At 36.8% G+C, this 27887-nt stretch overlaps 1 protein-coding gene and 1 non-coding gene across 3 annotated transcripts in view; one reads left to right on the top strand and one right to left on the bottom strand.

Annotated features, from left to right (window-relative positions):
* The window catches only part of ARHGAP24 (Rho GTPase activating protein 24), a 508514-nt gene that overhangs the window by 195443 nt on the left and 285184 nt on the right, over window positions 1-27887 (top strand). The gene's annotated exons all lie outside the window — the stretch shown is intronic.
* LOC118010919 lies at window positions 24558-24665 on the bottom strand. The gene has a single exon (XR_004679341.1). It is a non-coding gene; the product is annotated as a U6 spliceosomal RNA (small nuclear RNA).

Here is a 27887-nt window from a genome sequence, read left to right as displayed (position 1 = left end):
TCACCCCAGAGAGTGCCCAATTTTTCTAGGAAAGATGCCAAAGAATTTATATGTATGAAACTTAAATGCAGCAATTCGGAAAAATCTGTGTACTCAGATTTCCTCTGCAAAATAACAACAGGTTAACAGTCCCTACATGATCTTCATAGGGGAATTGAATTGTTCAAGTTAGGGAGAAGCTGTAGTTCAGCCTTGTTAATATGTGTCTTACATTCATGCCTTTATTTACATGGAAATGATACTTTCAATTCAATAACAAAACGCTTTCTTATAGAAAGGTAGGGAAAGATAAAGACTATAGCTAAGATTTGCTGAGTACTTACTATGAGTTGGGTGCCCTTCAGAATGATTTATGGGGAGTATATATATTATAATCCTTAAAGCACTCCTAGAATGTAGGTACTGCTATTATCCTCATTTTTTAGATGGAGAAACTGGGGCAAAGTTAAGACACTTGTCCAAGATTAAGAAATAATATAGAGCCCAATTCAAATCAGTCTGTCTGACTCAGTCTGGGCTCTTAACCACCAAGTTACACTCTGCTCTAAATAGGATCTATTCCACGAAGCAGTCACCAAGCTGAGTTGGACAGTGACCTTTAAGTATCAGTACCAGTGGTCCCCTGCCATTGCATTAAAAACAAAAATGTACATAAATGTAACTTGCCACAGATAGACAAGTATTCCTGATTACTTATATTGTGTGACCTCACAGTTACCCCAACAGAATGCTTTAATTTGAAAATAGTACGCTGGGGTGCCTGCATGGCTTGGTAGGTTGAGCGCCCGAGTCTTGATCTCAGCTCAGGTCTTGATCTCAGGGTTGTGAGTTCAAGCCCCATGTGGGGCTCTGCTTTGGGCTCCGCGTTGGGCTCTGCATTGGGCATGAAGCCTACTTAAAAAAAAAAAATTGTATGCTTATTTGCTGTATTACTAGAAAGCTTAATATCTAACTTGAGTGAGAATAGAGAGTGGTTCGCATTGCCTCAGACTTCTGCATTTTCCCAAAGCAGAGGCAATGAGGCTTCATCTTATGAACCCTGTAGAATAAACTGAGGCAAACCAAAGGCAGCCATTCTGACTCTTCCAGCTCCAGTGACTTTCCCACATGGCCACAATGCAGATCAACCTGCATTATTTTGGGGAAAAGCAAGAAGAGAGATGGTAGAGATGCTTTAGAAAAACAGAATCATCAGTTTAGCCTCCAGAAACAGAATTCAAGAAGTTGCCTTTCAAGGAATAGAGAAGTTCAGGGTTGGAGCTGAATAATCAAAAGAAAAATATTCCTGCCACTTTATGTGGTTCTTTGAACCTTGTCTGCACAGCACATTTGCCTCCTCTTGGTAGACCTTCAGAAGCAGGCACTGTGAAAATTACATTATCTTAACAGTATTGAACTTTGGGCAAAGGAGACAGGGTAGAGAGAACTTTCTCCCTCGAAAATTACTCCCCCAAGAAGCAGTATCATTACTCCTGTTTCTCATTAATGTAACCAGTGCATCTCATGCTTATCCAATATAATATTAAGCACTCTTACAGATATATAATGAGTATTTGGTTAGGAATCTCCCATCCCATTGCCAGAAATGATCTCTCCCCCTTCTCTGCCTGCTACATTCCAAGAAATGAGGGGAAATTATAGGTTTCTGTATCTATGCTGAGCCTTAGATTAGGGTTCAAAGTTGAATGAGCCAAACTTTTCACTATCCCTGATTCATTACCAATTCTTACCTCCCTCAATTTTGTGTATGTGTGGGGAATGTGTGGGGTAGGAGACAGGGAGAGAGAGAAAGGGAAAGGGAGAGAAAGACTGAGGTAATAGGAGGCAATGAGTCTTGCTAATAATAAAGTTAGTTCTTATAACTTAGGGTATGTTGAGAACCATGGCAGGGGAGGGAACCTATATTATTTCCATTAAAAAACTTCCCATCTGTCAGCACATGCTTACAAAATTTTCTCACACATTGTAAAGTTATGGAATGATGAAATTCTATCCCTGCCTTTAAAGGTTATTGGTATAAAGAAAACTGCTCTTAAAACCTCATTTTATAGATGGGTCTATACAAAAACCTAGACCATGATCTTTCAATTGTTTGATCTTTTAATTGCTCATTTAACTCTTAATTCACTTACTCATTTAAAGAAGTATTTGAGTGGGGTGCCCTGGTGGCTCAGATGGTTAAGCATCCAACTCTTGATCTCAGCTCAGGTCTTAATCTCAGGGTCATGATTTCAAACCCCATGTTGGGCTCCATGCTGGGTGTGGAAACTACTTAAAAAAAAAGTTTTTGAGCTAATTTATATAAAAACATGGCTTCTATTGGATTAGGTATCCTGGATTATTTGAAAATATTTTGAAGTTGTTTTACTTTGTAATATTAAAATACATTACCTTGTTAAATATATTTTAATGTGATTTAAAAAACATATAACATGAGATCTACTGTCAACAAGTTTTGAAGTGTACATTATTGTTAACTATATGTACAATGTTGTATGGTTGATCTCTAGAACTTTCTCATTTTTCATAGCCTGAAATTCTATACCCATTAAACAGCAACTCCCCATTTCACCTCCCTATAACTTCTTGAAATGACCATTCTACTTTATGCCTCTATGAGTTTGATTACTTCAGATACCTCATATAAGTTGAATCACATAGTATTTGTCCTTCCGTGACTGGCTTATTTCACTTACCATAATGTCCTCAAGGTTCATCCATGTTATAGCATATGACAGAATTTCCTTCTTTTTAAGGCTGAATAATATCCCATTGTGTGTATGTACCACATTTTCTTTACCCATTTATTCGTCAGTGGACACTTAGATTGTTTTATGTACCACATTTTCTTTACCCATTTATTCGTCAGTGGACATTTAGATTGTTTTCACCTCTTGGCTGTTATAAGTAATGTTTCAGTGAACATGTGAGTGCAAATACCTGTTTTCAACTCTTTTGGTGTGATTGCTGGATCATATGGTCATTCTATTTTTAATTTTTTAGGAGCCTCTATACTATTTTCCATAGTAACTATACCATTTTCCATCCCTACCAACAGCATGCAAGGGTTCCAGTTTCTCCACATCTTTCCAACACTTGTTATTATTGTTATTTTTTCTTTTTTAAATAATGACCATCCTGACAGGTATGAGGTGATAGGAGGTGATAGCTCATTGTGGCTATAATTTCTACTTCTCTGATGATTAGTGATAAAACATATTGCACTTTAATTTTTAAAAAATTTTGATTATATCCAGAGAATAAATCCTATATGGTATAATATCTAAAAATCTCTGCTCTTTGAGTCACTTATTCTGTGACATGAGAAATGGACTTGTGCTTGACACTGAATGGCCTTTCAGCCTGCCTCCTGTGCTGTAGGAGTTTGAGAAATACAGGTCTCATTTCATTTTGTACTTCTTACTGGTTTCTGGTCCCAAGGTCAATGCTATATATTTTAGTTTTTGCTACAATGGCAGCTGAATTCTAGGTGCTGCTTTATGTTTCTATAATCTATCACTGCATAATAAACTATTCCCAAACTTAGAGGCTTAAAGTAACAACCATTTTACTATATCTCATGATTTCGTGGGTCAGAGATTTGGGCAGAGTTTGACTGAACAATTCTGTTGCTGCAGTTGGCAGCAAGTGAGGTCACTTGGTGGCATTCGTTGTTGGATGAGCTGGTCTACTGGGTTCGGGACAGCTTCGCTCACCTTGGTTCAGACAGCTGGCCTCAGTCATGGCTGTTGATTATAGCACCTATGTGTGAGCTCTCTAGCAGAGCTGTCTCAGGATAGCTGTAGATTTTCTTTTTAAAAATTTTTTTAAAAGTTTTTAAGAAGATTTTATTTATTTATTTGACAGAGAGAACAAGAGACCACAGTCAGGGGGAGCAGTAGAGGGAGAGGGAGAAGCAGGCTCCCACTGAGCAGGGAGCCCGATGCGAGAGGATCATGACCCGAGCTGAAGGCAGATACTTAACCCACTGAGCCATCCAGGCACCCCAGTTAGATTTTCATAGAGGATCAAGGTCCCAGAAAGTGTCCCGATAGATTGTCCTATACACAGACATTGACACAGATTCAAAGCAGTTATAGGGCTTGCCTATATTTAAGGGAAAAGCCAAGCACTTCTTGTCTTAATGGGAAAAATGTCAAAGAATTTGTACCCATGGTTAATACACCACATATGGTATAAGGAATAATAAATTTTTTTTTCTTAAGATTTTATTTATTTGCGAGAGAGACGATGAGAGACAGAGAGCATGAGAGGGAGGAGGGTCAGAGGGAGAAGCAGACTCCCTGCTGAGCAGGGAGCCTGATGTGGGACTCGATCCCGGGACTCTAGGATCATGATCTGAGCCGAAGGCAGTCGCTTAACCAACTGAGCCACCCAGGCGCCCCTGGTATAAGGAATAATAATGAATCAGTAAGGAATAAAGGAAATAGAGAAAATATCTATTAGAGAAAAATACACTGTATGAGTGAAATCACATGGTATTTGTCTTTGATTGACTTACTTGGCTTAAGAAACAAAACAAAGGAGCAAAGGAACAAAGAGAGAGAAAGGCAAACCAAGAAACAGCCTCTTAACTATAGAGAACAGACTGATGGTTACCAGAGGGGAGGGGTGGGAGGGGTTAAATAGGTGGGCACTTGTGACAAGCATCAGGTGTTGTACAGAGGTGTTGGATCTCTGTGTTGTACACCTGAAACAGATACTACAATGCATATTAACTAACTAGAATTTAAATAAGGACTTAAAAAAGAAAAATACACTCTCAGATTATAATCTAAAAATGTATGAAATTCAGAGTATGAAGTAAATATGCTCTATTATCAAATCTCTTTTAGATAACAAACATGCATAAACTTAGGAACTTGTATTTTTCCAGAGCAAATCATGACAAAGAGTGGTCTATCAGGAAAATTGAGCCCCTGATGACTGCTTGTATTGATGTGACTCTTTTTTTTTTTTTTAAGATTTTATGTATTTATTTGAGAAAGAGAGTAAGCATGAGTGGGGTGGTGGGGTGGGAAGCAGAAGCAGACTCCCCGCTGATCAGGGAGCTCCACATGGGGCTCAATCCCAGGACCTGAGATCATGACCTGTGCTGAAGGCAGTTGCTTAACCAACTGAGCCACCCAGGGGCCCCTATTGATTTGACTCTTAATGGAAGCTCCCAGATTAACTTCTAGAGAGGTCTAGTATTGGAAAAGGTTACTCAGAATATCTTGCAACAATATTTATAGGCTATAGAGCAATGTGTATGAGAGATGCTCTCTCCTATTTCTCTTTATGAAGAATGCCTTGCATACATTAAACAAGTCCCAAAGCCTGGTTGATTATTGAAAAGGAAAGCCTGAATTGTGAAGTCCAAATGCACTTGTGAAACCGGAACACACCTCTATTCCCTAGTATCCTAAACTGTAAGGCTTCACTGGTGTGGGGAGTACTTTAAAGGAAGAAGATAAGATTTTCACTAAAATTATTGTATTATATCAGTCAATTAGTCTTCTCTGCATCAGACATTTGACCAACAGATATGGGCATTGCAAATATTTTCAGAGAGATTTCCACTAGAAAGTAGGCAAAAGAACCCTGTCCTGATGCAGAAATCTTTCCATTAACCCTTTTGAATCTTTATCAGGTGTTGCCCCTTGTCAATGTAGAGACAGGATTGGGGAAAAGGATCATACATTCATCAGCTTCTAGAAAAATTTCCCAATCTCCAATTAGATAGATGGATGATAGATAAATTGATCATTTCAATTAAAATTTTTGTTTAGGGAGAAATTAGTAGGAAGAAGTTTTGAAATTTACCGGAAGGTACTTAGTTTGGGAAACAGATTAGATTGATGCAGAAATGGATTTACTCATCTGTTTATTTATACATAGCTTTGGCTTTTCTTTAAGTCCTGGGAAACTGTAGGATTGCTCAAATAGGAGAGATTCACCGTAATGTTAATGCAGGAGGGACTTGGACATCAACCAGGTGGTGTAGGAAGACAGAGGATTCAAAGTCAGGCTAACAGTGGCACGCACATAGAGAACCTCACTGAGTCTATTGTCAACCAGATGTAAGCTCCAGCAGAACAGGACCTTCATCTGCCTTTCTCACCGTGGTATGCCAGGTACTAGAGCAGTATAATTGTTTTTTGAACGGAAATTTTTGTATTATTATTGAAGATGATAGAACTACTGTTATTAAGTTTTGTAATCTGTAAAGGACTAGAAAATGTTTGTACTGTTTGTATACATGGTGAAAAAGTTTTCTTGGCCTTTAAGAAACTCTGTCACTGACTCTCTTTCTCTCTCTCTCACACTGCGTGCATGCGTGTGTGTGTGTGTGTGTGTGTGTGTTGTACATAACAAATACATAAACACATAAATACAGTTACATTTACATAACTTTACATTTTTCAGGTTAGCTTTAGCCTTCAGGCTATAGAGAAAATGTTAGACAAGTGTATATAAATATTAGAGAGCTGTCTTTCCTTTCCTAATTATATAGATGGATCTTCATGTCAATATTATAATGCAGTTATGATTCTTGCCTTAAATAAATCTCCTCAAGTAATGAATTAGCCCCATGTATCATACACTGAGTGGTCCAGTTTTATACAAGGTATTAAAAATAAGTAACTAAATACAAATGCAACATTTAGCTCAGTTAGGGAAACAACAATGAATGTCCAGGTTAAAAAGATATGCCTAATACTCTAAGGTGTATTTTAAGCCCAAATTACAGGTTTCTTTTTGGGATTTTAGTAGAAGAATTCAACCCCCAGACATCATCTGCACTGTGAGTTCTGAATATTATATATGTAGTTTTTAGCTTATTCTGAACTTTCCATTCTGAAAAGTGAAGTGAAAGAAATTTTATTTCCTACCTATATCCATCCCTATATAAAAAAATCAAAAGATGCTGATACAAGACTATGCTAGTTTGTTGCCACTCTCAAAAGACCACGGTTCATATTCTCTTAGGCCATGGAATATGCAACAAAAAAGATAAGGCTTATCTTCACCTGAGATGTGTGTCCATAACACGGGCAAGGGGAGGGTTTAACTACTTTCTGGTTCGTTGATCCCCTTGAAAGAGGTTTAACACTGAATCTTATTACCATAGCATAAACAGAATGCCCAGTTGTACCATAGATGGAAAAAAAAATCTCATCTAAGGTATCTCTTTATAAACTGTTAACCTTCTATTTTGGACTAAAACCCCACTGTCATAACAAGTGTGGCTATTAGTGAAGGATTTGTGCTCTATTTAACTGTCCTTGATCCTGAAATATTGACATTAATATGTTAAAATTCTGAAGCTAAGTAAATCACACCTAAGTCATTTGTTGGGTGATAACAGCAGGAAGTCAAATAAATTAGAGATTGATGTTTTCAAATTAACTACTATTAGTTAATATTCATTAGAGTAAATCCATTTAATTTCCTCTTAATCCGTTTTATCCGAAGGGGAGCAAATTATTTGGTGTCACACATTAGGCAGTGTCTGCTAGTCCCTACCTCCGTCCCCAACGTATATTGTACTCAAAAGCAAATACAGTTCCATAGAGAAAATACACTGATCAAGTATAACTTGAATTTATTTTCCTGAAGGAAATATGTTGACAAAGTTACAAATAATTTAAAGCAACCAAAGGAATGGTCAGTTTCCTCTTCATCTATGTTTAGCCATACACAGATAAAAGACAATATCACATTTTGGAGATGGACTAGTGTTTCCAGATGTCAGGGTGATGGGAAATTTTCAGAATATATGAGTTAGGTTGTGAGTGATAGATCTCATTTAGGGGCCAACAGCTTTTTATTTTTATTGAACTGAGTCCTAAAATGCCTCATATTTAAATTCCTAAAAGGGTATACATATTGGGCGCCTGGGTGGTTGGTTAAGCGACTGCCTTCGGCTCAGGTCATGATCCTGGAGTCCTGGGATCGAGTCCCACATCGGGCTCCCTGCTCGGCGGGGAGTCTGCTTCTCACTCTGACCCTCCTCCCTCTCATGCTCTCTGTCTCTCATTCTCTCTGTCTCAAATAAATAAATAAAATCTTTAAAAAATAAAATTTTAAAAAAAGGGTATACATATTGAATGTATTCATTTCATCCTGCGTCATCAGCTTTTATTAGAGTGTGACATTCAGATTGGTAACCTAAGTAATAGGAAGGAAATTTATTTATACATCATTTTACCATTAGAATAAGGAAAGGTCGCTGTATATCCAAGAAATAACAACCTTATTTATTTATTTGTTTATTTATTTATTTATTTAGTAGGGGAGGGGGAGCAGAGGGAGAGAGAGAATCTTTTTTTTATTATGTTATGTTAATCACCATACATTACATCATTAGTTTTTGATGTAGTGTTTCATGATTCATTGTTTGCATGTAACACCCAGTACTCCATGCAGAATGTGCCCTCTTTAATACCCATCACCAGGCTAACCCATCCCCCCACCCCCCTCCCCTCTAGAACCCTCAGTTTGTTTTTCAGAGTCCATAGTCTGAGAGAGAGAATCTTAAGCAGACTTCATACTCAGCACAGAGCCCTACACGAGACTTAATCTCACAACCCTAAGCTCATGACCGGAGCCAAAATCAAGAGTCAGATGCTTAACCAACTGAGCCACCCAGGTGCCCCAAAATATCAATCTTATTTAGAATGTGATAAGCAGAATGTTTTACTGAATCATCTTAGATTCACAGTTTATTTCCTTCCTGTTGCTAACATATTTCCATTTCCATCTTTAATGCCTGTAAGGCTCTGTGTTAGTTTAAGCTGGCTATCCTTGTATACATTTTTGCATTTTGTATTAAATACCGATTTTGTTTGCTGGAAAGAGTTCACTGATATCATATGTACAAATTCTTTCAACGTAACTCACAACTGGATTGTGCTTATTGTGAATTAAAAAATCCAGCAAATCATCCTCGTGGCTAAGGCAGAGGCTGCTCTTTCAGCTGGGTGAAAGCAGGGGTTTCCAGAGTCCCTGCTTGACGTATATGAAAGGGCACCATGCAGCAATGATAAGACAAGCAGAATATTTATCAAGTTATTGTGAACCCCCCTTCTTGCCGATGGAAAAAGAAGCAATGAAAGGGATGGGTATTGACAGAAGAGTTTTCCTGGTAGGATGGAGTTGGAGTGCAGTTTGGATATAGTTGAGCATGATAATATCAATGGATAATGAATATGCTATAATGGAAAGCATAAGAAAAATCCCCTTTGAGTTGTATATGATCATTGGAAGAAAAATCATGACCAACTACTGAGGAAATGATCTTATAGTTTTATGTTGTTTTCCAACTCAGTTATTTAACTGGCATGCATTTTATGCTATTAACAAACATTTAATTATTATTACATATAGAGAGAACTACTTTGTCCTTATCACTGGGCTACACTCTAAAGAGATTATGAAGAATCATGTAATTCTGTTTCTGTACTCAAGAAGCTTAATGATCTAGTTGTGTGCAGAAAAAAAGACATGCATGAAACCAGTGAACATTACTTAGAATAACACAACACACTACTATGGCAATAAGTTCAGTCATATAGTAAATAGCAAATAGGATAATATAACTAACTATGTGAATATGTTTTAGAAGAGAGGATAGCAAATGAGATAAAATGGAAATCAGCAGGGCTTGGTTTCTGAGGAAAGGAATGGTGAAGAAGGTAGAGCTTGAGCTTTAAAATTGGTCAAGTGATGGGCTCCTGGGTGGCTCAGTTGGTTAAGCGACTGCCTTCAGCTCAGGTCATGATCCTGGAGTCCCGGGATCGAGTCCCGCATCGGGGGTCCCTGCTCAGCAGGGAGTCTGCTTCTCCCTCTGACCCTCCCCCCTCTCATGCTCTCTCTATCTCATTCTCTCTCTCAAATAAATAAATAAAATCTTTAAAAAATAAAAAAATAAATAAAATTGAAAACAAAAGGTGACAGGAAGGGCATTGCAGGTTGAGCACAGAAGCACAGAAGGTCAACATGGAAATGCTCTGTGTGGGGGTGGCCAGGGTGGGGGCAAGCAGAAAAAGGAAGGGAGCATTGACCAGATGTCATAGTAAATGTTGGTAAGTAATTAAAATTGAAGCTGGGAGACCCCAATTTGGAAAAAGCTATGAAACTTGGTAGAAATGCTGAGTCTCTTAAAAAAATTATGTTTTAATCTTAATATATTTTCTTAGTCAAACATGCACTATTATTTATTAAGCAAGAGGTGTGTGTTTGAGGGGATTGTGAGTGAGGAACAGAAAAGTGGGAAGGGAAGCTCTCCAGCAGTATCTATGTTCCCGTGCATTCACTAAAACTCGGTTATGGTTCTGCCCGTTGTGACAATTTATAAGAAAACTCAATTATTTCAGTTTTACAGATATGTCAACATCTTTATCAGTCTGGAACTTGGATTCTTACCAGAGAATCTTCGTATTTAATCATTTGATGAACTAATGGACACACAGAGGGTTATTAGGGTTTCTGTCTCTATGGCTTCCTGAGGAGGAAATAAGGCAGCCAGGAAAACATGCATATGAATTTTGGTGGGACACAAATAATCAGTCCATAACAAGTGGATTTTTTTTGGCTGCCTCTCCCCATTCCCCACCATACTTTGCTTTCTCCCTTTCTAACTTATCCTTCGGTTGGCATGGAAAAAGGTTTGAATGAGAGACGAGGGCAATATACACCACTTCGATCTGAGCACTTCCTCGTTAATCTTCTTTCTAGATACGCAGAAGGGAATCAAACTAACAAGTTTTTATTTTAAATTTCACTTTTCCAAGAGGCATATCCAGAGCACTCTATTTAATCCTGTAACCTGACCCCTCCCCCCACCTCCCAGGAACTCCTGATCTCACTCTATTTTTTAGATTTTCTTCATAGTTATTACCATCTTCTAAGATACTATAAAATGTGCTTATTTTATGTATTGTTTATTGTCTGTCTCCTGTAATGAAATATAAGATTCACTAGGACAAGGATCTTTATTTTGTTCACTGATATATCCAAGGTACCTAGGATGGTGTCTGGCCTCTCGTAGGCACTCAATATATATTACTGAATGAATAAATGCACAACTACTAAGTTAGCTAGATGAAAAGGATATATTTATCTATCAACCATTAATAATTTTAACAAAGGACTAATTGTGTAAACTGAATCATGATTTCAAAACTCAGATCTAGCAATGATTTCTACTTTAAGACACTGTCAAGTAGAAGTATAAACTAAATTATGATTTCAAAACTCAGATCTAGGGCGCTTGGGTGGCTCAGCTGGTTAAGCGACTGCCTTCGGCTCAGGTCATGATCCCGGAGTCCTGGGATCGAGTCCCACATTGGGCTCCCGGCTCAGCGGGGAGCCTGCTTCTCCCTCTGACCCTATCCCCTCTCATGCTGTTTCTCTCTCTCTCTCTCTCTCTCTCAAATAAATAAATAAATAATTAAAAAAAAAAAACCTCAGATCTAGCAATGATTTCTACTTTCTTCTTTTTTTTTTTAAAGATTTATTTATTTATTTGTCAGAGAGAGAGTGAGAGAGCACAAGAAGGGGGAGCAGCAGGCCGAGGGAGAAGCAGGCTCCTTTGCCTAGCAAGGAGCCCGATGCAGGACTCGATCCCAGGACCCCGGGATCATGACCTGAGTCAAAGGCAGATGTTTAACTGACTGAGCCACCCAGGTATCTCAATGATTTCTACTTTCTTAAGAGATCGTCCAGTAGAAGTAATAAGTGGATGTATTTTGAAGAGAGAGCCAACAGGAGTTGCTCATGCACTGAGTATGGGTGTGAAAGAGGGAAATCAAGGATAACTTCAAGAACTTTGGCTGAACAAACTAAAGGATAGAATTGACATCAACTGAGATAGGAAGGATTACAGGGAGAACAGGTTTGTTGATGGTGTGGATGGTGGTTGGAGGTAAGATGAGGAGCTCAGTTCTGGTCATGTTGAGTTTAAGATGTCCATCAGACATCCGGATGAAGACAAAATACTTGAATATGTGAATATCAAGTTAAGGATAAAAGCTCAGACTTTTATCCTTAAGATTTATGCAGATTTATATTGATTTCATCTAAAAACTCACTCCTATTATTGTCAGTTTGATTTGAAGTGAACTATGCAGGTATGTTTAAGATATCACTAAAGAAAACAAGGGAAAATCAGTCTCATTGTTTTTGAGAAGTACCCTGGGTGAACATTTCCATTTTAGGGTTTCTCTTCCAGCAGGCAAGAGAAAAATAAAATATTTCTTTCTGATTATTTCAAACTATTTTTGGATTATCCTAAATTATTTTTTATGCACAATTTATTTGCAGTATTTATTCCTTGAGAATTTTTCACACCCTTCTCCTGGAAATTAACTAAGTAGATCTTAAAGAGGAGGACATATTTCATTGTAAGGCATAAAGTGAATACCTTTTAGGTATTTTATTAGTTTGTCTCTATGATTACAGGAGTTTTAAAGTTTTATAGAAAGAGGAGCTAAGACAATAACCACTTCTATTAATTCTGCCTCCATCAGGTACTTCTATTTCTTCTTTTAGATGGCCACACTAAACTTGAAATCCCTTTATCTTCATGACCACAATATCTATTTGTTGTATGCATTGCCTAATAGCCACTAGGTACTTTTTTGTTGTTTTTGTTGTTTGTATCTTTCAAAAAAGTTGTACCTTATGCATGACTGCGTCCTGTGTAAAATAAATAACATCAATAAATCAAGAATTGGGAACATCTGTCATAAAAGGAAAAGTCTGTTCTTGTATTTCATATCATATCTGATCTGATTTTGGTTGATTGCAGTTTTCTCTTTTTAAGATTACGAATTTCTTGGGTGGTCCTGACAGATGTTCAGGAAACTTGTAAACTCTCACATTAGCCCAAACTGTAGAGTTAGGGACATCAAGATCCATCTAGAGACATGAACACACGTGTGTGTACTGTATGTATTTGTATAATAAAATGAGGGCTCCAGCTGACTAAAAACATGTGGTAAGTGGATTTAATAAAATTCTTTTTTGAAAGATGATCATCCAAACCATCTGCAGTGTGGTCAGATCACACGTCCTTCATGTCTTGTCTGAGAGGACAAAATAACCAGAGATTTGGATCCAGTTCCTCAGTCTAAAGAAGGCTATTCAAAAGTCCATCACCCAGGGTGTATATTTCTTCTGCTGAAAGGTTATATCATCTGTACTCCACTGTAGTCAGCCTTTGAATATGTGTGTCTCTCTTTTTCTTTTTCTCTGGTTATAACATATATGTGTATGAAATATGCACACCCATATGAAATAAAGCTTCTCTCTTTATGACTATTATGTAAGTATATCGATAAGATGAGGGGAGAGGAGGAACTTAAAGAGGGAAGTATACTCTCATGTTTTGGTGAAAAGGCACAATGAAAGAGAGAAATGAAACCAGTCTTTGTTTAAAAAATCTGCTCTTTTTTTTGGCTAAGAGAAACAGATGTACCTTTTATTTACACAGATGCAGTTTTCTTAAAATTAGAATAATGCATACATTCAAATGTTTATTTCAGGTTACTTCCTAGCACCATAATAAATACATGTCAACCTTACTAATAATTAATAATTTATTAATATTCATTTTAATGATATATATTTCTTAAATGGATTTTTAACTGAAATACTTCCATTTCCATTAGCATATTAGTGTTTTTATAGATTTTAAATTATTATAGGAAAAGATATATATATATATATTTATTTTATTATGTTATGTTAATCACCATACATTACATCATTAGTTTTTGATGTAGTGTTCCATGATTCATTGTTTGCATCTAACACCCAGTGCTCCATTCAATACGTGCCCTCTTTAATACCCATCACCAGGCTAACCCATCCCACCACCCCCCCAGAACCCTCAGTTTGAAAAGATATATTTTTCAGACACAATGAAAATAATTATAATGTCCCTTTCAGTTTGATCATTTTTTTCTTACACAAATCATCAATGAGTTATTGTATAATGCAAAAAACAAAAAGATATGTTTATATTTTGTTTTGTTTTGTTTGCCTTAAGGGTTTGTGAACTTTGATATACTATAATTGAGATTGTTTTCAGAATACATGACTAGGTTGTTAAGATTAAATTCATGTTTAATTCGCAGCATCATTTGTACTCAGCTTTGAACATGGAACCTCAGATGTCGTTACCGTGAAAATGTAGATGAGGCTGTGTAGATATACTGTGATATAACTGGTTTTTGTATGTGTGTCTCGACGTTCTAGTATCTTCAGTGGCCACCCACCCAGCTTCGTTAAGCTGGGTAATTAACCTGTGAGTAAGCATAAGCAAGATTTTAACTTCTTATAAGGGATCCCTGGAGGCCATTCTTTGGGTCTGGAAAATACAAGATATGTTCAGAACAGTGAGGGAAAAGGACTTTTTTGGCTGAGTAGGGTTGGTTGTGGATGGACAGAGGTGTATATGTCAAAGGTGCCAGTGAGACCATCACAGAGACCCACGTGAAAGGAAAGGTCACGTGCAGGAAAGGACAGGAAAGAGAAACCTGTATATTGATGGGATGAAGGAGAAAAACAAGTGAAAACGAACTAAAGGTCCAACCAAGATTATTCATGAGACAGTTGGGTCATTGTTGGTGAAAGTGAGGCTGGGAAGGAGATTTTATCTTTAATTTATGTTAAAAACAGATTCTATCGATTCAGTGAAAATAGAATAATTACGATGAAAGCTGCCAGGTCACCAAGAGCCAGAGTTCTATAAGAAATTCACTCATATTTTTTTAATTCATCTATTCAATAATTTACTCAGTCCACAAATATTTTGAGTACCCGCTATCTGAAAGATCCTACTGTTTTCTCTTCAGGGAGTGTGACTGATACTGTGGAGAAGTTTGCAAAAATGCATTACGCACCTAACTCCTGCCTTGGAGCATATTACTCAGATGAGAAAAAGTACAACAGGAATTGGGCATTCCTGTTAGGAGAAATTTGCAAAATTATTTCATGGTGCAAGGGTACATCATTCTGACTGGAGTGATGTGTAGAGAGGCTACTTCAAGCCCGGGTGAGTGGGGTGAGATTGCAGGTGGGCCAGAACACGGGGGTGTGGATGAAGCACTGTTTGGGGTTGACTGAGTTGGCAGCAGTGGGAAATCCTCCAGCCCCCCACAGCACCAGTGACACTGCATTTATTAAATGTCAGGTTTACTGAGGTATAATTTACATATAGTTACATAATCACCACCACAGTCAAGGTATAGAATAGTTACATAACCCCACAAAAAATTCCCCTGTGTCCTTTCTCAGTCTTTTCTTTTCTCACCCTCAGCATCTGGTAACAACTGATAATGTTTTTCTCCCTGTAGCTTCTTCTTTTCCAAATATGGTATAAATGCAGTCTACAGCATGTGGCCTTTGAGCCTGGCTTCTTTCATTAAACATAATGCATTTGAAATTCACCCATGCTGTTCTGTGTTTTTTGTAGCTCCTTCCTTTTCATTGCTGAGTAGTACTCAGTTGTAGGGAGGCATCGTCCCTTGTTCATCCATTCCGCTGCTGAGGGACATTTGGGTTACATCCAGTTTGGGGGTAATTATGAGTAGATCCACTATATACATTTGTATACTCGTTTCTACAACTCATGCTGTAATATATCTTCTTTCCACCTTTGCAGCCTTCAGCTTTGAGTCAATAAAAACCACATCTTCAAGTTCAGGTTTTTAAAAATGCGTATAAGAATGTGCTAAATTGTTAATATCAAACCACTTATTTATAAGTTAACATTTTTTGGTGGCTGTGAGAAGAAAACTTTTATGAGATACCTATGGAATGGAGACCATTAGAAAAATATTGTTTGGGCAATAATTAAAAGTAACTTTTGCCAAATGGACCATCACACACTCACTGGGAACAAAAACAATGTAATCAGAACACCTGTTAGCAAAATTTTAGAGCTTTTTTTAATTGAATTACATTGCCCAGATATAGATGCATATAGTGCAGCGTTTCTAAAAATTAGTGGGGTTTTTTGTGTACTTACCATGTGCAGGCACTATGTTAGACTGTCAATGGTTCTATGAGTCAATTGCTAGAATGATCTCTGTCTTAGAGATGGAGAGTCTGAGGTATGGAACAGTTTAGAAAGTTGCCCAGGATTGTACTAACAAGGAAGCAAAGCTTATATGTAAACAAAGTCGGTCTGACTCCAGAACTCACGCTCTTTACTTCTACTCAGTGGCATTTCTTGTGAGGTACTGAGTTTGGGGCACCATGCTTTAACGGTTAGAGTGACAAACAAGCTTGGATTCAGAGCAGACCATCTGGATGATGAGGTGTTTGGACCTTATGCTTCTGAACAGATGATCAAAATATGAACAGGAAGGAGAGACTTCAAGTGGGCATGGTAACTCTCTTCAGAGATGCTGAGAGCCAGAGGGCATTATCAGGCAGTGGTTTTGAAGGAAGGTGGGAATGGGGCAGGAATTCCCAAGACAGATTTCAGCTGGGCGTGAAGTGGCACTTGGAAAGGACACCAGAGGCTACCATTATGGAATGAACTTCCTTTAAAGGTATTAAGTGCCTTTTCAGTGGAATGTTCAACATGAATTCAAGATGAATGAAGACAGAATCAAGGTATTTTGTAGAAGAATGGACTGAGTAACTTTAAAATACTTCCCAGCTCTAGGAGTGTGTGATATGTAGATGTAAAATCAACTGAGGGGGCAGATTACCTCTCAAAATTCCATTAGAAAAAGTCTTTTCTAATAATAATTAAAAAAAAAAAGAAAAAAGAAAAAATCTTTCTTTGTTCGACTCCAAATCTGTTAAATACCATATCTGTTGAACAGGGTATATTTTAAAGATAATTTAGTAAAATATATTTTGCTTGATTATTAAGTAGAAATGGCTGAATATACTGTGAAAATTTCTTTTTAAATAATGCTAACATGAATTTCATCTTGCTTACTAAAATTTACCTGTTACAATGAAGAACTTTCATATAGAGTCCACTTTTAATTCAATATTGTTCCATGACTAACAATCATTAATTTATTTTAAAAATTTAGTGAAAACAGATTTCTACAAGACATGAAACATATTTCACTGAAATATGGGTTCTTCAAAAAGATGTATTTTTGAGATATATGAGTACCTCCTTTTGTTTATATTTTTTAAATTCAGATTTATTTCCTAATACCACTGCTATACATCTTTGCTAGGAAATATTTTTTTTTACCAGTGCTCATGGGTAAAGAAAATGAAAAAATATAGTTGATTTTTGTGCTTTTGTATTATTTGCACCAGAGAAATTGGGAGCTCTTCCTTGTGCTTTCTGAATTAGTATTTTACTTTGACCATCTAAGAGATAACTGTTAGCCATTTACCTTTTATAAGTTTATATATATATATTTTATAAGTCTAGAAAAAGATTTCCAATAAGATTTTTAATTAATACTTAGATAGTTATAATCATAGAATACAACTAGACTTTAAATTTAGATTTTAGGTTTCCTCAGAAAGAGCTGGATGAACAACAGTGATTCCCCTACAGGTTTTTATTTTTCATTAAAAATAGAAATAGTTAAAAATAGTTTCCACCCTTTGGACAAATATGCAGCACACAAGCTATATTTTCTTGGAAAAAAGAAAAAAGAAAAGAAAACCTAATTGACATTAGAGTGTTGGACCGTTTATTGTCCCATCCAAAAACAAGGTCACCAATGTCTCTGGTACAAAAAATGAAGGTTGATTATCTCAATCTGGAATGAAAATGAGACTAGCATGCTTATTGCACCGAGTTCTGAATGTGCAAAGAGCATCTGATTTATGTCATAATTTACTTAATTTTATATTTCTTTTTTAGATGGAAAGGAAGTAAGAGGCTTTTTTCCCCCCCAGTCTCCATCAGCTTGTTGTTAATAGGTGGCATAATGGTCTGAGTGAGCTGAGGAAATTGTTTAGAATTCTGCCTAGTTCTAGGTCAGAGGCTTGCTGGTTTTCATTTCCTAATTTGCCAAAGAAAATCTCTCTGCAAGATGAACCTGAAAACCGATGTATGTATTGAAGAGTATCTTGCTCAAACCTCATTTATTCTTCAATATATGTTATTTTGAGTCATATTGTGTGTGTGATTACTTTTCAATGCACATTGTTCTATTAGGTTGTAAATATAAATAATAATAATAGATAACATTTATTGAGTGTTAAAACTCTATCCTGTACCAAATGAATTACCAAACTAGACTTAGATAAAAACAAGCCTAATTATGGCAACTATTTACCACTAACCATATATAAGGTATTATGCTAAACACTGCACATGTCTTAGGTTGTTTAAAACTCTAAACAACATTCTAGGCTCTTTTTTTAGTTCCATTTTACTAATGAGGAAACAGAGATACAAATATTTATAATAGTTTTCTCAAAGTCGTATATCTAGGATGTAGAAGTCAGAGTTTAAAACCAGCTCATTAAAAAAATAATAATAAAAAAAATAAAACCAGCTCATCAGAATATCAAGCCTGTGCTCTTACTTTACTGTCTTTCTCTACTTAAAATAATCCTAATGAATGCATATTTTCCTCCCCTTGCTGACGCTTACATCATGGTGCCTTTATGTTGGAAAAGAGGCTAAAGCTTGGGAGGTCAGAGGGCACCCACTACTGGAATCCTCTTTCTAACAACCTCACCAAGTGAGGTCTCAAGTCAATTCATCTAAAAAACCCAATTTTATCCTTCAAAATCTATAATCATTAGACAATGTGAGTTATCTTGGGAGAATAAAAGGAAACATATTGTCTTTTTTATAATGTTTAACAGTTTACAAATTCCACCTACCTTATTTGGTTTTAATCTCCAAATCATCCTCTGTGTTAGTCCAAGTATGTACTATATTATAATTATCCCTATTTTGTAAGTGATGAAACTCACCAAAAAAACTAGGTGACTTCATTCAACTTTTGTCTGTACCTTTTATATGCCTAGTACCTTCTTAACTACTGGGGATACAAAAGTAAAGAAAAGATAGCTCTGCTCTTGAGGGCTTTAGAGACTATAGCATACTGGGGGCTCAGATTCTTTCAGTGACACTACTCTGCTTCCTTTCTTAGTAATGAATCGTCATTATTAAAAAAATTCAAGTAGTACCCATTCTGATAGAAGAGTTTCCTGAGGGTTTCAAAGCTCTCATAAGATGGCAGTGTTCTCCAAACATCTGTATGTAGAAAGAATATTCCTGGAGAATGATTCACACACACACACACACACACACACATCTATATATACATGCATACACACATGTGTGTGCATGAACATCACTCACAGTTATGTCTAGAATTAAGCACTTATCATTTGCAGCTTTGCAGTTTAAGGACACCTTTTTTCAACCATACAAATGGGAGGAGACAGAGGAGAAGATCATACAGCATGTTTTAGAGCCAAGTTTGGAAGTACATCAGTTGTGCCCATTTGCTACGGGTCAGAGCTCAGTCACATCACCTCACCTAGATACAAGAGTGACTGGGAAATGAAGCTTCGCGGTGTGCTCAGGAGGGAAATGCAATGGCTGTGTAAATATAGTACCAGCTGTGCTTCATTTAGATTTAAGAATTAATTATTAATAGTATAACAGGTACAGGAGAAAAACATCTGATTATTTCTATAGATACAAAAGAAGTTTAATAAAATTTAACTTCTATTCATGATATTGAAAAACAAAACAAAGCAATTCTTGGCAAACTAAGTGATAAAGAGTATCTTATTAAAAACCTCTAGCAGGCGCACCTGGGGGGCTCAGTTGGTTGGTTAAGCAGCTGCCTTCGGCTCGGGTCATAATCCCAGGGTCCTGGGAACGAGCCCCGCATCCGGTTACCTGTTCAGCGGAGAGCCTGCTTCTCCCTCTCCCTCTGCCTGTAGCTCCCCCTGCTTGTGCTCTCTCTCTTTCTCTCTGTCAAATAAATAAATAAAATCTTTTTTTAAAGAAACAAAAAACCTGTAGCAGTCATCACAGTTAATAATGGCACATTGAAAACATTCTTCTTAATACCTGGACTTAGTTAAGAATATATGTGATCATTACTTCAATTCACCGTTTTATTAGTGGGTCCTTGTCAGCAAACATTAAGATAAAAGAAAGAAACTGTTTAAGGGTTGGAGAAGAAGATACACAACTGCCATTATTTACAGATAATAGGTGTGCCTAGAAAACCCTCAGATATGTTACAGATAAGAGTTTAACAAGATTGATGTATATAAAATCAATATACATTTTCATATCCTAGCAGTAAACAGTTCAAAAGCATATTTTTAAATGCTATTTTAAAAAGCATCAAAATATACAAAGTATATATATATATACACACACACACACACATATGTGTATATATATACATACACTGCATATATAATATATGATAGCATATATACAATTAGAAATTTGTATGTATATGAAAATATACACATGATAATTATTTGTGGAAAGACATTTAAAAACCTATATTAATGGAGAGATGTAACATGTTTCTGGATTGGAAGTCTTAATCCTGTAAAGATTCCATTAGTATTATAAATGTTTCATATTGTAAGAAGGGAATTGATCTATGGATTCAATGCAGTGCCAATAAATGTCCTAACAGGATATTTTGGAGGGAGGTGTTGATAAGGAGGTTCTAACTTTATATGGAAGTGCAAAGGGCCAAGAATAGATAGGACATTTTTGATGAAGGAGAATGAAACAAGACTTACCTTACCAAATATGGTAATAATTAATATAGTATATAACTCATGTAATACAGTATATTATTCATGTAAGGACAGACAAATTGACCAATAGAACAAAATAACACAGATCCTCACATATGTGAAAAGTAATTTAATAACAGAACTGGAAGAGATAGAAGATCAGTTGGGAAAGAATAGACTTCTCGGGCCCCTGGATGGCTCAGTTGGTTAAGCGACTGCCTTCGGCTCAGGTCATGATCCTGGAGTCCCAGGGTCGAGTCCCACATCGGGCACCCTGCTCAGCGGGGGGTCTGCTTCTCCCTCTGACCCTCCCGCCTCTTGTGCTCTGTCTCTAAAATAAATAAATAAAATCTTAAAAAAAAAAAAAAAAGAATAGACTTCTCAGTAAATGGTTCTGGGATTATGTTCCCATTTCTACTGAATCATTGCCAGCAGCAAGTAAATACACTCTATTATATCCTCCCCTAAAACAAAACAGGACAAAAACACCTTGGTACCTGCATTCATCCTGCTACTAGTCATTTGCCAGATCCCTGTCACATGAAAATTTTAGGGGAAGTTATCTGTAATAACTGTCTCCACCTGCCTGTCACTGATTCTTTGTCTCCACCTGCCTGTCACAGATTCTTTCTTCAGCCCACTGGAGTAAGACTTGCTTTTCTACCACTCCCTTGAGATTGCCCAATATCTTCTTTTGGACCAAGTCTGTCTGTCAGTGTTCTAGTTGTGCTCTCATTTGATTCTTCCACAGCATTTAATGTAGATGACCATTTCTTGTAATGCTTTCTTTTTTTTTTTTTTTAAGATTTTATTTATTTATTTGATAGAGAGAGACACAGCGAGAGAGGGAACACAAGCAGGGGGAGTGGGAGAGGGAGAAGTAGGCTTCCCAGCGAGCAGGGAGCCCAATGTGGGGCTCGATCCCAGGACCCCGGGATCATGACCTGAGCCGAAGGCAGACACTTAACGACTGAGCCACCCAGGCGCCCCTCATTCAGAAAATTTTAAAAACAAATTAAGTGTTGTATAGTGGAAGATCCATGCCAACAGGCAGCTTAACGACTGAGCCACCCAGGTGCCCCTCTTGTAATGCTTTCTTATCGGGGCTTTTGGCATCCTGTACCTGCCCCTTCTTCTTCCCTGACCCCTTCTCAGCCTTCCATCTGGCTCCCTCTCCACTGTAGGCCCCCTAGATTTAGGCGTGCTCTCAAGATCTTCCCTTGGCCTCCTACCTTAACTAGGCTATACATTCTCCCTGGATTACCTGAATTAATTTTGCGATTTCAAATGCAATTTATAATTAGAGGACTCTCAAAAGTAAATCTTCAGCTTGAATCTGTCTCTGGAACTTGAGACTCATAGATCTAACTTCCTACTTGTCATTTTCTTGTATGTCTAATGGGCACTTTATACTTACTGTATACCAAACTCCTGATTTTCCCCCAAATCCTGTTTCTTCCCTACCCTATCTCCCCCATCCTAATATATGAGATCACCCAGCATTGTAATGCTGACACAATTCTAGGCTTGTTTCCTCTTCTTTCCTTGAGCCCCATACCCAACACATTACCAAATCCTGTTTACCTTCAAAACATAATCCAAATAATAACACCTTTCTTTTTCTCAATGGCTACCAATCTTCTTTATCCTGAACTAGCCTAGCCTCCTGCTTCTTCTCTTGTATCTCTACAATATATTTTCTATTCAATAGTCAGTGTTCTTTTAAAAAGGCAGATCAGTGAAACATGTCATGGGGGTTAAGTATACTTATCATGATGAGCATTGGGTGATGTATGGAAGTGTTGAATCACTATATTGTACACCTGAAACTATTATAACACTGTATGTTAACTACATCAAATTAAAATAAAGTAAATAAAAATAAAAATCAGGTGATACTGTGCTCAAAATCCTTCAATGGCTTCTCATTGCATTTAGAATAAAAATACAAACACTTAACCTTAGCTTATAAAGCAGGGTACCTCTGCCTTCCTCTCAGACATCGACATTTTCCCCTTCAACTTCACATGGATGGGCTTTTCTTAGCATTTAGATCACAGCTAAAATGTCACCTGCTCAGAGAGGCCTTCTTTGAATAGTCTTTCCAAAGTAACCATCCAGGCACTTTCAAACATACCACCCTATTTTAATTACAACCCAGCATTTTACATTATCTAATTATTCCCTTATGTTTTAAATTTTATTTATAAATGGACAGATATATGTATGTCTTCCTTTTTTTAAAATATAAGCTTCATGATAACAGGAGTGTTATCTAATTTCTATGCTGCTGTAGCTTCACTCAAAATATTTTCTGACCCAGGGAAGAAATTCAATAAAAATTCATGTTGCATGATTATAGCATTGTCATGATATCTGGCCTTGTGTTTTGTTACAGTGCCTTCTTTAGTGCTGGAAATCGATGCATGTTAAAATAGCAACCAGAACAACAGCAACAACCCAAAACCCACTTAATGTATTTTAGAAGTGGGAATATTGTTGTATTAATTTTAACTGTTGTAAATTAGATTTTAATTGGATTACCACATTAATTGTGTCTGGTTGATCTGACAAGCGCAGGGTGAAAATGTATATTTAGAATTGAAACACTTTGCTTCTTTTTTTAAATTTTATCTTTTTTTTATTATGTTATGTTAATCACCATACATTACATTATTAGTTTTTAATGTAGTGTTCCATGATTCATTGTTTGTGCATAACACCCAGTGCTCCATGCAGTACGTGCCCTCCTTAATACCCACCACCAGGCTAACCCATCCCCCCACCCCTCCCCTCTAGAACCCTCAGTTTGTTTCTCAGAGTCCATAGTCTCTCATGGTTCGTCTCCCCCTCCGATTTGCCCAGCTTTATTTTTCCCTTCCTACTATCTTCTTTTTTTTTTTTTAACATATAATGTATTATTTGCTTCTTAATCATAGCAGCCAATTCAATGTTTTTAAGGCAGGGAAAGAGGTCAATGACACTTGAGTAGCTGGAGACAGGAGCCAGGAACAAACATAATGTGTGCTGTCATGGGAGAGCAACTATAAAATCAATGGAACTTCTGAGATTAAAAATATTAGACTATTAAAAAAAAATACTAGACTATTGAATCCAAAACTTTAGTCACTGATATTTTCCTCTGAGATTATTTTGCTAAGCAAGAAGAGTAGTTATTCACCAAGGAAAGCCAAATTTAAATTTAGAATAAAATATTCCTACACACACACATACACACACATTATCAAAGAAACTTAAATATGAAACAAAACTTTTTTACCCCCCAAACTTTTTTTAAATGTGCCTAGGCTCATACTCGCTGCAGTTTCTCAGTTCCAAATTGTCTTAGTATATCCAGAATAACACAGAGCCCACTAGCTGTATCTTTAACACTGTGAGTGAATTAATTCAAAACAGCTCTTTACATAAAAAGGTTATCTTTTCATATTAAAAAAGTAATATTCTTGCAATGTGGAAATTCTGGAGAAAAAAGTAAAAGGGATATTTAAAAAATTCAACAGTATAGAGAAAAGTATTAATAGTTTATGATTATATTTTTGTTTTAAATATTATTTACATTTTATTTTTGCATGTTATTTTCATTTTAAATTTATGAATAGGTAAAACATTCATATGATTTCAAAATCAAAACTGTACTAAATGTGTACGTTGAAAAATCCTATATATATGTATATATTATTATTTTCTTTATATGCATATAGCTATATATGTACATATATATGTGTATATATATATATAGCTCTGTAGAGAGCTAATATACAAATTCTCTGATAGATATAAATTACTTTATTTTTATGACTGCATAATACTCCATCAGGCAGATATATCATCCTTGCGCAAGGGCCATGCTAATCTTCTCTGTATTGTTCCAATTTTAGTATATGTGCTGCCGAAGCGAGCACTAGGCAGATATATCATAGTTTATTAAATCAATTTTTCATTAATGAACACCTGAGTTGTTTCCAGTTCTGCTGTTTATAATGCAAATAACCTTGCATATATGTCGTTTCTTAGCTTTCTGAGTGTGATAAATATCACCAAAGTACCATCTACAAGAATTTTACTGTTTTTCCCTCCTACCACCCCCTACATGAGAGTGCTGCTTTCTTTCTTTTTTTTTAAGATTTTATTTATTATGAGAGTGAGTTAGGGAGAGAGCAGGAACAGGGGGAGAGGCAGAAGCAGAGGGAGAGGGAGAAGCAGACTCCCCACTGAACAGGGAGCCCTGAGCAGGGCTTGATCCCAGGACCCTGAGATCATAACCTGAGCCAAAGGTAGATGCTTAACCAACTGAGCCACCCAGGCACCCCAAGAGTGCTGCTTTCTTTACCAATAGAAAATGTTGTAAAACTTTTGTAATTTTGCAAAAGCATATTATCTTTACACAAGTAAACCTGCACTGCATATGCAACTTCAGCACCAAATTTTAAGGATCATATTGAACATAATTGACTGTAGTTCAAAGAAGTAGAGGAAAGCCAAGAAAAGTAGGTGTACCGTAACTCAAAGGAGATTTTTTTTTTAAAGTTCAGCGTCAAAAGCAAATGTGATTAAGTCCTACGTTGCCTTCTTCCTGCTAAAGACATTTTTCTTCCAAATAAATTCCCAATTTTAAAATTTAAATATATGGAAAATTATTTAACTATAAAACATTTGTACTTGGTTGTTTAAAAGAATTAGCAAAATCTTTGTATTTAGCATCTCAATTTATTTTGGGACTGTAGGTTTATCTTTTATACAGTTTCTTGCAAGGTTGAATCACATTTTTTTCCCACTTTATTTTTATTTATTTTTTTAAAAGATTTTATTTATGTATTTGAGAGAGAGAGGGAACGCACACAAGCAGGGCTGGAGGGGGGGCAAAAGGAGAGAGAGAAGCAGGCTCCCTGCTGGAGCCCTTCTTGGGGCTCAATCCCAGGACCCCAGGATCATGACCTGAGGTGAGGGCAGACACTTAACCGAGTAAGCCACCCAGGAACCCTCCACTTTATTTTTAAATACACAAAGTGTTTATTAGTTATTTAAGATAAAAGGTTAAATGGAACTATTTTAATTATCATCAATTTTCTGGTCCATTGAAAATGGCTTATTGGACCCTTCTTTTTAGGGGTTCCAGATTTTCCCATAATAGCTATTATATAGCTATGTTTTTGCTCTTCATATTTCTATTTCATAATGAGACATAAGCTCCAAAAGAATTTTCTTTTTCTCCTATTGCCATAGACCTCACTTGAAACCTTTGGCATTTACCACCTTCTGAACAGCTGACAGTTCTTTTTCTGTTGAGAAATAATAAACGTTGTAAAATGGTATATATTGTTGGACATAAAATACAAAGTCAAGGTCCCAGTACTTAATTGAGAGGGGTTAGCAATTAAACTCAGTCCTCTCCAAATAAAGACTCTTAACCTTGCCGCAGATATTCTGTTCTGGGGTTCCAAAAACATGAAGGTGACACTAATCGGTTCCTCATATTGAGGATTATTGAAGATTATTATTGAGAGTCGAGGGTGGGGCAAGGAGGGATTTTCTTTGGCCACCACCTAATTTCAGTACCTTGTATGCTGTGGACTCGCCCCCAGAACCACTGGCTAATTAGAGCCTAGCCATCACTTACCAACCCTTTGAGAATTAGCAGTGGACTTCTTTCAAAACCTCAACTTTTTACGGCTCCTCACAAGGGATCATTTGCTTCCAAAGTATCTTTTATATGTATTAACTTATATATATTAGTTTCCTTTGACTGCTATAACAAGTTCCCACAAATTTGATGGCTTGAAACAACAGAAATTTATTCTCTCACAGTTCTGAAGTCAAAAGATTTGAAATCAGGGTATATAGGCAGGGCCGGACTTTGAGAGGCTCTAGGAGGGAACCCTTCCAGCTTCTGGTGACTGTCACCATTTCTTGGCTTGTGACTGTGCCCTTTCAGTCTTTGCATCTATTTCCATATCGCCCCTTGTGAGATTATCATATCTGCCTCTTCTATTTTCTTTTAATATTTCTTTATTTATTTGGGAGGGGGGTGGGGAGGGAGTGCGGGAGGGTGTTACAGAGGGAGAGGCAGTAAGAATCTCAAGTCCACTCTGCCCCGAGCAGGGAGCAGGGAACTCTAGGCGGGGCTCGATCTCATGACTCTGAGATCACAACCTGAGCAGAAACCAAGAGTCTGACGCTGACCCACTGCACCACCCGGGCACACCATATCTGCCTCTTTTATAAAGATATTTGTGATTGGACTTAAGGCCCACCCAGATAATCCAGGATAATTCTCTGTCAGGATTCTTAACTGAATTACATCCACAGAGACCCTTTTTGCTGATAAGATTACACTTACAGGTTCCAGGAATTAGGACCTGCTATCTTTGGGTGGCCATTATTCAGAGTACTATACTATATTTAGACATGGTCTTGAACTGTCTTCCACAGTCTTTACTGCAAAGCAGATATTTAACCTTGAGATTCCAGATGCCCCTATCCAACCTTGATTTCTCCTGTCATTTTTCTTTGTTTTAAAAATATACTTATAGTTTGTTCTTGGTATGCTAGTAAAATGTGCTCACTGTTTTAAAGTTATTTTAAAAATAGGAAAAACTTAGCAAAATAAAAATCATCTACGACCTGAATAGTCAAAGATAACCACTTAATAACATCTCCATTTTTTTTTCCCTAAGCATTTAGCATCCCTAAGCATTTAGCAACCTATATATTTGATGATAGCATTTGAGGATGCTATCATCAAATATATATTTGATGAAAAAACAAGCAAGTGAACATTGCATTGTAGCTTTCTATCATACAAAGGAAGTGGAGCTTGAACGTTAGGGGGGTCAGGTTGCATCTCTTGCACTTCACCAGCTATATGTTACTCAATCTATTTTTGACTCAACATTCCTACTGTGAAATGGACAGTTATAATTGTACCTCCACATAGGGCTTTTTAGAAGATTACAATATACAGCAGAGAGTTGGCACATAAGTCTCAGTAGGTATTAGCTATAAGATTCAAGATGGAAAAAGGGGATTTCACTCCAAAGTTAGTAATTGTTGGGGGATGGATTTTGTGTCAACATTTGGATTTTTTTCTCCCAATTAATTAATTAATTGAGGATTAATTAATTTAA

The sequence above is a fragment of the Mirounga leonina genome, unplaced genomic scaffold, assembly GCF_011800145.1.
Source record: "Mirounga leonina isolate KUSES-001 unplaced genomic scaffold, KU_Mleo_1.0 Mir_129, whole genome shotgun sequence".
Classification (NCBI taxonomy): domain Eukaryota; kingdom Metazoa; phylum Chordata; class Mammalia; order Carnivora; family Phocidae; genus Mirounga; species Mirounga leonina.
This window is presented reverse-complemented; position numbering and strand designations above follow the sequence as displayed.